We start from the raw sequence: 12,615 nt of genomic DNA on the forward strand, positions 1-12,615 counted from the left end.
TCCTGAAAAGAAAATCAAGTGTGAAAGAAGTGAGCGAGGCAGGGAAGAGAGAACGAAACAAGAGAAAGAAAGACAGAAAGGAAGGAAGGAAGACGGAGTGGGTGGGAAAGGCCCTGCCGTTTCCATGGAAACTGAGAGCCATCAGCTGACTCCATGTTTTCCGCTCGTTCCACCCACCACCAACTCCCTTCCTTCTCCCTCCCAGCCCGTTCACCTTTCCATCCTTCATCCCTCCATCTCACCCCCCCCTTCACTCTCTCTCTTTCAGGACCACACCTCTGACATCTTTCTCTCCCACACCTCCGCCTCTCCCTCCTCAGCATCCCTCACTCTTTACACCAACCACACCCTCGGTGCCTCACCCTCTCATCCCCACGGCAGCTTTCCTTTCTACCCACTTGCTCATGTACTTTTTTTCCTGTTTTTCCCCTCTCCTCACGGCTGCTCAGACGATTCTGAGCAAAAATCCACAAACAAAGACTCCGAAAGGATCCGTCTCGAACAAAGAGTAGAGGATCTTTTCTGGACTCGAGACGAGATAAAAATTAGAAAAAGAAAAAGATTTTGTAGCTTTTACACAGGTTAGTTCACGGAAATCATATGTGGAGATATAAACTGAGTTTGTGCAATTCAAATAAATTACATTGCCTTGAGAAAATATTTAAACAACTTAAACTTTTTCATATTTTGTTATTCAATTCAGTTCAAATTTTTTTTTTTTATCCTAAGATGGAAAGTAAACATAACTAATATCACCCAAGCATCTTCAAAGAGTTCCTGCTGTGGGCAGGAAGAATGTCCTGGAGCAGTCAGTCTTGCAACAATTCTGAAGAAGCCTCTGACTGAAGACTGTTTCTATGACAATATAGTTTGATTTCCAGAGACAATATTCCACAGAAAGCATGTTGCTGCTCCCTCCTGTGTTTATGCTGGCAGAAGCTGGAGCGTATTACTGACAGACATTCTTCTCTCAGCGCATCTATAAGCCGTTAGGTATGTTGCAAAAAGCGATAAGTCAATTAATTGCATGATAAATTTCTACCAAAAACTGGATGACGAATGTGTTCATTCTGGTGCTTTGGCCAATTTTGTGTACAGAGACTTCATAATTCATTTTATTTATTGTTTCATTTATTTATTTTGGATATTTCAAATGTCTTCCAGTTCCAGTGTTAAATGCTCATTAGAATTTAAAGTTTATTGATCTTTGAGAATGTGTTCTTGCCATTACCATTAGATCACTTGAATATTATTGTTTACTGCAATAACGTCTGGGACAATTTATTGTCCAGCAAAATGTGTTATTGCGAGAGGTCGATAAGTCATAAAGAAATGGAATTCTACCAGACAGCCTTTGGGCTTTTGACGGCAATTAAATAAACAAATTCAACTTTTGCTAAGAACTTTCCAAAGTCAAAGAGACTCGCATCAAACTGACTTTAAGTCACAATAAACTTCCCACATCGGGATGCTCTGAGCTGAAACCCTTGACTGAGTGTGATGTGTTGCTCCTCTTCATCCGCCTGCATTCCTCAGTTCAACAGCTCCGCCGTAAAATGGGTCACCCGGTCCTCATCTTGCAATTAATTCATGCGATCCCGAACTCTGCCTGATGCGGCCGGCAGCTGTGACTGCGGCGGCGGAAGAACGCGCTCCCTCGGCGTCCGCAGGACTTTAATCATCTTGTACTTTGGGCCACACGTTTGGTACCGGTAATGAGTGATTTACGGGTGGGCAATAAAGCTCAGCTGTCAGCTGGCCCACAGAGGACGGCTGACACATGTAAGACGTACGACTGCGTTTAATGCATGTGAACAAGGATGAGGTATTCAGAGCTGGCAGTGGCTTTAAATGACGTTTTAACCGTGTGTGTGTGTGTGTGTGTGTGTGTGTGTGTGTGTTTGGTATTAGTGATGGGACTGTAAGCATTTAACAGAGAGAAACTGGTCAGGTTAGAGGAGGTCAACTAAAGGATGGTGAACGGTTTGTGTAGCTTACTGGTATACGTGGGATTTTTAAGTGTCATCTTAAGGTAACAAATGAATACATGGTTATGTAATTTTGGAGCACTTGGGGAAATAGAAATAATTATTGAACCAACTGACCACAGAATGAATCCCACAAACCAGATGAAGGCAGCTTGATTATTTATACAACTAAACTTCTGATGCTGCTGTTGTTGTTGTGCTCTTTGTTAGACGACATGGAATCAAGATGATGGTCCAGCAGAGACACATTCATAATTACATCCATCCAAACAGGCCGGGTCAAGCGTCTATCCATCAATCAATCAATTTATCCATCTCTCCATCCGGCTGTCGCCCATTTTTCTAAGATCGTGTCTAGCAGGTAAACACCAGTGAGATCCCAACATCCTACTGTCCCAGTGAGACAGGGCAGAAAAACCTCAAACGGAGGCACTAAGGAGGAATCCTTAAGACAGATTCCTCCTGAATGCCTCCATTTGAAGGTGCACTGGTTTCTCTGCTGCTTTTACGTTTGATCATAAGGGCAGAGATGGACAGCACAATACAGACATGAAGAAGGAGAGAAAAGAAACGACAGCTGACAACACTCACACGGACGTAGCTCCATCCACTCCAACACCAATTAGCTACAACCAGTGTTTAGGTGAGAGCATTGTGCTCTCATTTCCTGCCCTGCTGGATCCACCTGTTCGCAGACTGATCCCAGCCACCAGGCCAGACTTTTTCCTGTTGCTCACTACACACCAAAACGCACCAAAAATGGAGGTTCGCTTCGGTCTGGAGTGATTTGACAGGAAAACTCTGGCAGTGGGCAGGAAAAGCTCGCTGCCAACGAATGGATTTTTAGACAGTTAACATAGTGTGGTAGACTCTGTTTGACTGGGAACCAAGATTACAACATTTGTTATATTTTCAGCCGCTGCGGTTCGCTGTACTGTGTCAAACAAACCAAACCCTTTGAAAAACCTGCTCCCCTCCTCACCTGTGGGGGCGCTGCACCAAGAACTACTGAAGAAACCGACATAAACATCCCAGAAGGAGACACTGAGCGCAAATTTCTTCTTCAGGAAATGTAAACAGAAATGGAGCGGGAGTGGTCTACATCAGAACTCCATTCACACCTGCCCAAATGAATCGGACTTTCTAGGCAAACTAATAGTTTGATGAAAGGGGAGTAAACCGGGCTGTGTGAAAATGTTTCAATAGAACAGTCTACTCAAAAGGCAGCAAAATGATGAACGTTTGCTGTTCGATGAGTCATTTTTTAATTTCTTAACATTTGCATAACTATATATAATTAGCATTGTGTAAAAGTTGTTCCTGAATTGTTCGAACAAGCTTGCCACACTATGACGGTGAAGAGGTCAGCAGTGAGGCCTCGCTCATCACTCGTCACTCCACTCCGTGTTTCACACCTCAGTGACAGTCAAAGTGTCACCAGAGGGTTTTTCAAGTTATAACTCACAGTCACAGCATACCCTCTTCTAAAACTGCAAATATATTCCCGTTCCCTTTCTTCCTTGTTCCGAGGTAACGACTTACAGGAAAGACGAGTTCTGGGAGACACGTAACATCCACCTACAGTAACAGACAGCAGAGCCACAGCAATCTGAGTTCAAACAGCAAACATGTAGATTCTGCACAGCTGGGGAAGCAGAAACTTGTCTTTTCACTCTGATAAAACCAAAAACAACACTGCAACAAGCGCTTTCACCCGTCTCCTGCGACGTATTCATCCCTTTCATAATTAAAATATCTTGATTGAATCATGGTGCACGGTAAATCTTTCAGCACTTCATTAGAGGAAGAGCTGGCAGAGACGAGTCCTCCGTTTAACCAGAGGAAACAGACTGTTTCTGTTGGATCACCACTGGTAGGTATTGTTCTCCTTCAGTTTATAGGCAAATATAGAAACAATAAAACTATAATCCTGGTTTTATGGCTGATCCTTGATGAAGACTCCACATCAGAGCAGCTTTTGTCCATCGCAGTACATCCCACTATAGATATATCTACAAAATAAACGCCTTATTAAAACATTAAGCCAAAAAGTGTGCCATGATTGTTTGTTGTGTTTGAGCTTAAAAAACATTTTTTGTTCCATGTTTCCAGAAACACTTTATGGGTCTATATATTTGCCTTCAAACTGTAGCTCAATTTAACTAAAGCAGAAAACTTTTCAAAATTAGTTCAATTTGGTAAATAGAGGAAAATACATATACGATTATAATATAATCATATTATATTATGATGTACTGTAGATTTCATTATTTAAATTTATCATACATTTTTTATTAAAAAAATACACACATTTTATAAATTTGTGCTGTTAATAGTTGAAATTATTTATTTTGTAATTTCTAGAAAAATTTATTAATCTACAATTTAATATTTTGTGTTGTTATAACAGAAAAGAAGAAAAAAATATCTTTCTTACGTCATTCATTTTCCTATTGTTCTTACTGTTTTTAATACTCAAAATATATTTTACAAACTTAAAATGACATATATTCAGCATGATGTTAACTTTTTTTACAAAATATTTTATACTGAAGGACATTTTTAAAAATCCTCCTAATTGTGCATTTTTGCCAATTTATTTGTTAAAAAATATATATATTTATATTAAATTATTGAATAAATAAATAAAACAAATATTTAAAGATAAATTCATTTAAATTTGTGCTCCTTAACAATACAAATAGATTAAAATTTTTTGATCAAAAATAAACATATTCTCCAGAAATCTCAGATTTTAAATTATATAGGTTCTTAGCAAAACAAAAATCTGCTAAAAATATTAAAATAAGCAGCAGAAATTGGTCTTTCTGTGCAAAAATGATATTAATAATTCATATTATAAAACTTTCAGTATAGAACATCTACATTTTCCCAACAGTTTAGGTAATAATTTCACCTTTTTTTTCTTATGTTCTGGATTTTACAAGCAATGCAAATACATGTAGCTTGAGTGGTTTGGTGCAACAAGCCCCACATTTATTGCGAGAGATATAAACCATTTTTGCCTCAAATTGCTTGAATTTCCTCAGCAGATGACAGTTGAAGCCGGCAGCTCAGTTCCCCACAGCTGTCTGCCGGGGCAATTAAAGCAGCAGGGTGTGTGTTTGTCGCTGCTGCCAAGGATCAAAGGCGAGCCGAGCATTTCTCAGCCTCTCCAGTTGTTCTGCACCGAAACCCTCGCATTTCAGAAACCAAAACAACACGTACAGTGCGCAAACTGCTTCCTGTCTCAATCAGGGCTGCTGCTTCTACTTCCTGGAAGCCTCGCGGGGTAGGAAAAGCGAGCTGCCAGCAATGACATCATCATCACCATCATCATCCTCATCATCCTGCAGCAGCAGCAGGAGAAAAGCTGCATCCATCCAGTATCTGCACTGCAAAGCCCCAACTCCCCTGAAACGTCGCTGCTCTATCAGAGTCTGGATGTGAAATCCTCTGAATGGGGTGAAAGCTCGGAAACAAACACACACTAACTAACTCATACAGGGTAAACGCTCAGCAAATAGACCTCGAAGCTCTCACACATGCAAACACACCCCCACACACACGCAGGCCTTCGCTGTTTACTTGTGTGTATTTGTGCTTATGAGAACCACAGATTAGATCCATTCACTGTTTGGCTGGCAGGTATTCACTGTGACTGTGTTTGAAAAAGAGAGAGAAAAGGTGGAGGAGGAAGAGGAGGAGTGATGGGGTGGGTTTGGGGGTGGGGATGTTGGTGGGATGAGGAGGGCTTGGGGGGGTCGGGCTATACAGTCTTTTGGCAACTCCCGCCAGAGCTGTGGTTGCCATGGTGACTGGGCGAGCGGAAGCAGAGCCTCCCCCGACATATCCTATTAGGGTGAGGTAGCGAGGCCGACCAAGAGAGAGAGAGGAGGAAAAAAAGGGGGGGGGAGAAGAGGAGGATTTATGTGAGAAAGTTTGTGAGAGAAAGTAGAACAAGAAGAAGAAGAAGAAGAAGAATGATGGAGGGAAAGGTGAAGGTGAGATAAAGGTGTGTCCAGATCATTTTCTCCCAAACTTTTCTTTTGCTGCTGCAGTACCACAGCTGATGAGCTGAACGACCCTTGACCCCGTTCCTTCGCACTGACGAACACTGATTAACCTGCATGAAGCAGACATGTTGTTTAATCATCAACGCTTTCTCTGCTGGTGACCCAACGTCACAATGTTTGTTTCATCAGCATATCAACCAGAAACACCTGTTATCAATTTATTATCTCTCCATCCATCCATTTGTGAATCCATCATTCATCCATCCCTCCCTCTATGAATCATCAACAAATCCACCTATCCCCTTTCCCTAAATACATTTTTCTAAAATTCTAAAGCGCTGACTTACTTGACTGAATGTAAACTTGCAGTTGAACAAAGTTTAGCATCTAACATTATTTCAAACAAGCAACACAGAGGAACAAAATAAAACAGGGACAGCAGGGAACCAGATAGAATCATCTACTAGTATTTCAAGTACAGATATAACTTCCATTAAAGTTAGCATTTTAGCATTAGCCTCAGCTAAATACCATGTTGGTGTAGTGCTTTAGCATTAGCGGAACAAATGTTTATAATTAGTGTTCTAGAGGTAGCACAGCACAGTTAGCTTTTTTCTTAGCAATGTCTACCGCTGCCTAATGCTGACCTGTGTTCAGATCTCTCCCATACAGCTACTAGTTGAGCCTCGCCTGAGCTAACAATGCTAATAGGTCGATCAGATGCCAAGTTTAGTGACATATTTTACTTAATTTCCTGATCATTTTTAAATAAAAGTTTGAAATTACTTGGAAAAAGTAACTGAGACATTCCCTTCATATATTTGAGAAATTTCTGCTGAATAAAGTTGACAATGTGTCAAAGCAGTCATTAAAACAGTTCAAAGTTCACCACAGCCAAGATGTTTTAGCTCTAATTTAGCTGCAAAATAAATATAAGCAGATAACAGTAGGTCCGCTGGATGCATGGCGGTTCTGGACGGCATTGTCTTTGAGTTAATGAATGTTGTTTTTATAACTTTATGGCATTTATAAATAAAATAATTAACCCAGTATTTTTTGTATAGTTGAATGGAGCTAATCATTAATCATTTTACAGCTTTTTGCCATTTCTCCGGTGAGATCAGGACCCAGAGAGGAGCTCTCAACGTCTCCTGCTGAGAAGCAAAGTGGGACGCTTATTGTTTGCATGCCTCTAACATGTGGGAAGCCACTGGTGCATGTAGCAGCTGTATGGTGGTGTTACTCATTTTTAAGCAGTTACACAAGGGCACAGACTTTCAGAGTAAACATATAACAGCGATAATAATGATGGTTCTGATGGTTTTGAGGTATTAAGTAGGATGTTTTAGGTTCTGAACTCCAGGAGGGTCCACTTCCTGGAGACTTTATCTGCGGACAGGAAAGTCCACTCCCCTGTGTTAGAGTCAGCCGCAGAGGTGTGGTCAACACACACACACACACACACACACACACACGCACTCTGCTTAATGATCCCTTACGCAATACTACTCCACCCAGCCCCCACCCATCACTAACCCAAACCACACCACAACACAAGGGGCTCCACCAGAACCCTCCCCCATTCCCCAACACTTTCAGCCTCATGTGAACAGAAATTGCTCAAAGTTTTTCTGATCAGAAATTTGCTTCCGATCCATCGGACCTTCTGTCGTTTCCGAATGTTGTTCTCGGTGGCCAGAAGATAACAGTTTGATCGAAAATTCATGTGGTCAAATTCTAAGTTTGGATGCAACTATTTTAAGTCCATCTGCAGCTACAGTAGAATTACAGAGTTCATGAATGAAGAACTCTGGTACTGTCGGCATGAACGTGGCATTTCATTGCTTGAAATCAGAGGATTTTGTGATAAACCGTCATGGTCTCAGTGTCTAGATATTAGGGTAACCCTACTAATACTAATAACAGGTTTGTTTAGGACACAAGTTACATAAAGTGGTGTGATTTTTATCATTAAACTGCAACTGGATTTACTAAAAATGTAGAATTTTATTGAAGTAGAGCGGAGAAAATATTAAAAGTAACAATTATGAGAAAAATCTGTATTTAGAGGGTTTTTAGACATCATTAATTCAAATTCTTATTATAATTATAGATTTTTCACAAGAAAAAATGAGACAATAAAAGTACAGGATGGGCTAGATCTCAGTCCAAGCTTGTTTTGCACCAACATTACTAGAAGACATCACAATCTCAAGGAGGAGCAGATTTATGACCTTCGTTTCGAACAGATCCTTGTCTATGATTAAGGGAAAACTGTCATAAATGCTGAGAACTCTGACCTATGATGCAGCTGATCCAGGTGTGACGTTGCTTTATGTTTCATCAAAATTACAGTGGTCAGTATCTGGTAACACATAAGAAAGCAACACCAGCACAAAATAATGTGGAATTAGAAAAAATCTATGTCTTTCAGACTAACATACACAAACTATCCCGAAATATTGAAATGCAAACTGTTGCAAATTTAATCCCCCTTTATTGCATTTGTTTTTTTGTTTTTTTAATAAAATGGCTGCTAAAACAAATCCTTTAAAAACCCCAGCTTTGCATCAGATGGAACATGCTGAAGGCATTTAAATACTTGAAATTTTCTGCATTTAGCAAATGTGCAGCACAAGGTCTCTATGTGTCGGCTTGAGTCTGGTCAGTTAATACATTCATGTTTTTTCAGCTCAGGCTAAACGAAGACCAGCCATGACATTTACAGGAGCAGTGTAACCAAACAGGAAATGATGCGTCCCTGAAACTTTTTAGTAATTTGTTTATTTTATGGTTAGTTTATTTTAGGGTTAGTTTATTTTAGGGTTAGTTAAAGCTCATTCACCTCCAAAATTTGCGATTTTTGAACAAAGCTGCTAGATTTATACACATAATTTTAAGGGTCATCCTGCAGACCATTACAACGGCAAGACCGAAAGACAAACACCAATGTACTCTAGAGTCAAACAATCATCTCAAACAAAGCAGCACATCTGCAACAGAATTTCCCAGGAAGAAAAGAGAACCGTCTTTCCATAATGCTGGAAAAAAACTGGAAGAAGCTTCAAAAACAGAAAAGCTGAGCAACTTTTTATCAATAGGAACTTTTAAAGACGCTGTCTGAAACGTGCACATGCTTCAATTAAGATATATAATGTCATTTTTATCCTGTGTCTTTGTCTCAGTATTGTTTATACTGTTTTATGACCTCAACTACAGTATGTTGTTAATGTTTGTTGTTTACTGGAAAAATGTGCAGTTTGATCTTCCAACATGTTCTTCCCTCCCTGCCAGGTGGTTAGTGTAAATAAGAATTTGTTCTTAATCACTCAACTGGTTTAAAAAAAAAGTTAAATAAGTGGAAAAAAATGACTGGTGTAGTCAAAGTCCAGACTTTCTTAAACTACTGAGTTATTGACACATACACTGCCTCAACATTCAGGCTTTATTTTGATTAACAAAAGTAACAAAAGTGTTACTTATTACTACAGTAGGTCAATATGACAAGGTTTTCCAAAAATTATTGCGATATTTTCAACAAATATAACAGTAATAGTGACATACCAATGAAAGTATGCAAACTCAAAGATTGATTAAAAAAATATTAATCATTTAGATTAGACAGAGAGACAAAGGCAAATGTGAAAGTTAGTGCAAACCAAAAATGTTTGCAGCATTTTTCAATGATATTCAAGGGGAACATCTCTTTAATGATTATTGTCCAATGGGAAATTATCAAGCTCATTTTAATTTATCATGCAGTAAACTGATTTATATTATATATTGTGCATTATACAACAGTAAGCATCTCTGGTGGATTCTCTTTTAAAAACAAAGCGTCTTCATCTTGCAACATGGAGGACAAAATGGACAGCAGTCTGCTCTTATCTGACTGTCCACACCCTCTCCACCTCCACCCTATCCCCTCCCTCCATCTGAAACCTATCCCTGTCTGCCTCCTACTGCTCTTTTCCACTTCCTCCAACATATTCTGCGCTCATCCAGCCTTTCTCTGGACGGCGGGGCTGAGGTAATGGCTGCTGTTGCGTGCCTGCGACCGACAAACATCGCCTTATCATTAATCCTCACGCCCTGCATCATATATGCTCTGATAATAACAGGTTATGGTCCTAAAGCCTATCAACTTCAATATGCAGTTAGAAACGTTAATGTGCAGCGACTTGCCTGCGCCAGCTAAAAAGCGTTCTCATGCAGGGTGATGTACAGACAGTACTTATGATTATATTTAATTAGCACACATCAATAATGAGGGTGCAAGATGTTAACAGGCGAGCAGATAGAATGATAACAAGAAGGGGGAATTTTAAGATGGTGTAAGAAATAAAGTGTTTATGAGCTATCCACTTTGATTCCTTTGGTACAACTCAAATGTCTTTTAAAGGTGACGTATTTTGCTTCCTTCAACAGGGAGGGTAGGTCTCGGGGCTACACAAAACATTGTTGGTTACATTTTTTTGCGCAAAATCAATCTTAGCTGATGAGATTTTAGTCTGATCAGTTCTGCCGATTCTGACCTCCTTTCAGATCGAGCTGTTTTAGGGCCTCTTGTCACTTTAAATCCAAATAAGCTGCAGCTGGCCAACTCAACATTTACACTCGCACGTCAAAACGGATGCAAACAGATGCACAATTATACAACCGTACAAGTTTGAAAAGGAGAAGTAGAGCCTCCTGCACAACGAAGAAGAATGCAGAAAGTAGTTTCTGGATGGTAAGTGAACAACAAAACACTTGTCTTTTTCAGCAGCCATTGTACAGCGCATACAGCAGTAAAACTAGCTGATTAAACACGCTGGAGTTCAGCTTGGGTTGCTAAGTAACGGGTTGGGCATCACTGCTAATTTGTGAAGTTCTTTTCCTTAAGTTTTTGAAATGGTTCATTTTCCAGACACCAAAAAAAAACTTATTTCCAAAAAATGTTTAAGTGTTTTTTTAAGAACTTGTGCTGGTTTTAGAAGCAGTAGAATCCAAATAGAAGTACAAATTAAAATGCAAAATCAAACAGTTTGTTTTATGTTTTCTTGTTTTCAATGTTCTGATCGAGGCTGAATGTTCCAGGTGGTTCAAACTCAAGCTAAAGGGGGAAAAACAGGTTGCCAGGGTGTTTTAAAACTTGTTGTGACCTTAATAAGCTCATGAACGTATTTGGGTCAATTTCTTTAGAGGTTTTGTAGGGTTTTAAGTGGGACTTTACAGAACATCTTCACCTTGTTTGCCTCTCTGAGGGCAGAAAGCAGTTTGAAACTCAGCATAGTCTGTAGAGCTCTCACCACAGTTTACAGTGTTGAACTCTATCAAGTGTCTACTTAAAGTAAAAAAAAAATTGACTCAAATTTTAAACTTTGCAAACAAATGATGTGGTTAGGGTGTGTTTCTTTCACATATGGCTCCTGGCCAAAGCCAAAATGTTTTTAAACTATAACGATCTTGTAAAGGCTGTCCACACTTTTATAACTTTGAGACTGGGCTTAACACAATACCCTTTATTTTGGCATACACTAGTCTCTACTAAGTCACCTCCAAAACATACAGAATGCTGCTAACAAACTCTAAGAAGCACAATCAGTTTAGGATTGATGTTAAACTTTAGACTCTGGAATAAACTTCCGCTAGAAATAAGAATGACCTCTGACCTAGAACTCTTCAAGACTCTGACATTTTTTATTATTCGACTGTCACTTCTGTTTTATTTTATTGTACTCATTGCAAAGCAGTGTTTAACTTAGTGGTTATTGTAAAGAGCAATACAAATCAAAGCAATATTATTATTATTATTATTATTGTTGTTATGCATAAAATAGCAGCATCTCTATGACTTAGTTGCGATTCAGTATTTGCAGATATTTCTGTGGACGGTATCTCCAGATAATTTGTGAGAAATTTGCCTGTTCACAGATTTTCTTTAAATTGAGTATATATAAAATATTCAAAAGGAAAAAAATCCTTCACTACTGTGAATACTAAATGTCTACTGTATTGATTTTTCGAGTTCATTTTTATCCTAAAATAGCATCTCAATGCTAAACATGATGCACCAGCACAGACGTCCTCAATGCTAAAAATGATCAGGGGTTCCTGAAACACAGGAAAGCTGAATGGGCATAATAGGAGTTTGCACCAATCTGATAGAGGAATAACCTAAATAACATTAAAAGCAATAAATATCTTTGATGTTGAGCTCATTTGTCTATTTATTCAATAATTTAGCAGCAAAATGGGTTTTTAAATTGAAATTGTTGCTCATTCTGTCAAAAAATTAATTACAGACTCAGCAATTAACTCGATTTAGAATCTTAATGCCATCCCACCACTAATAATTATCACACCAAACGTATGCCCTACCATCATCTTGATAATGACACCCTTCAGTGCGGAAGTATGTAGTGCAGCAAGCAGACTCAAAAGAAGCAGATGTAAGAGTAAAACTCTAAAAGCTTCGACAGAACAGAATAAAGGAGAATCTGGTCCATGATGAGAACTCACTATGTTGAATTTATGAATAAATGGTTGAAAATCAACTGGGAGAAAATGGGGTACTGTCTCTCTGAACCTTCTGGTTTCGTATAAAAGCTATTCATGGAATAAACTTT

At 39.1% G+C, this 12,615-nt stretch overlaps 1 protein-coding gene across 1 annotated transcript in view; it reads right to left on the reverse strand.

The window, feature by feature from the left end:
• The window catches only part of LOC102218074 (Krueppel-like factor 8), a 72,722-nt gene that overhangs the window by 20,279 nt on the left and 39,828 nt on the right, over positions 1 to 12,615 (reverse strand). The window lies entirely within an intron of this gene.

The sequence above is a fragment of the Xiphophorus maculatus genome, chromosome 11, assembly GCF_002775205.1.
Source record: "Xiphophorus maculatus strain JP 163 A chromosome 11, X_maculatus-5.0-male, whole genome shotgun sequence".
In the NCBI taxonomy this organism is placed as follows: Eukaryota; Metazoa; Chordata; class Actinopteri; order Cyprinodontiformes; family Poeciliidae; genus Xiphophorus; species Xiphophorus maculatus.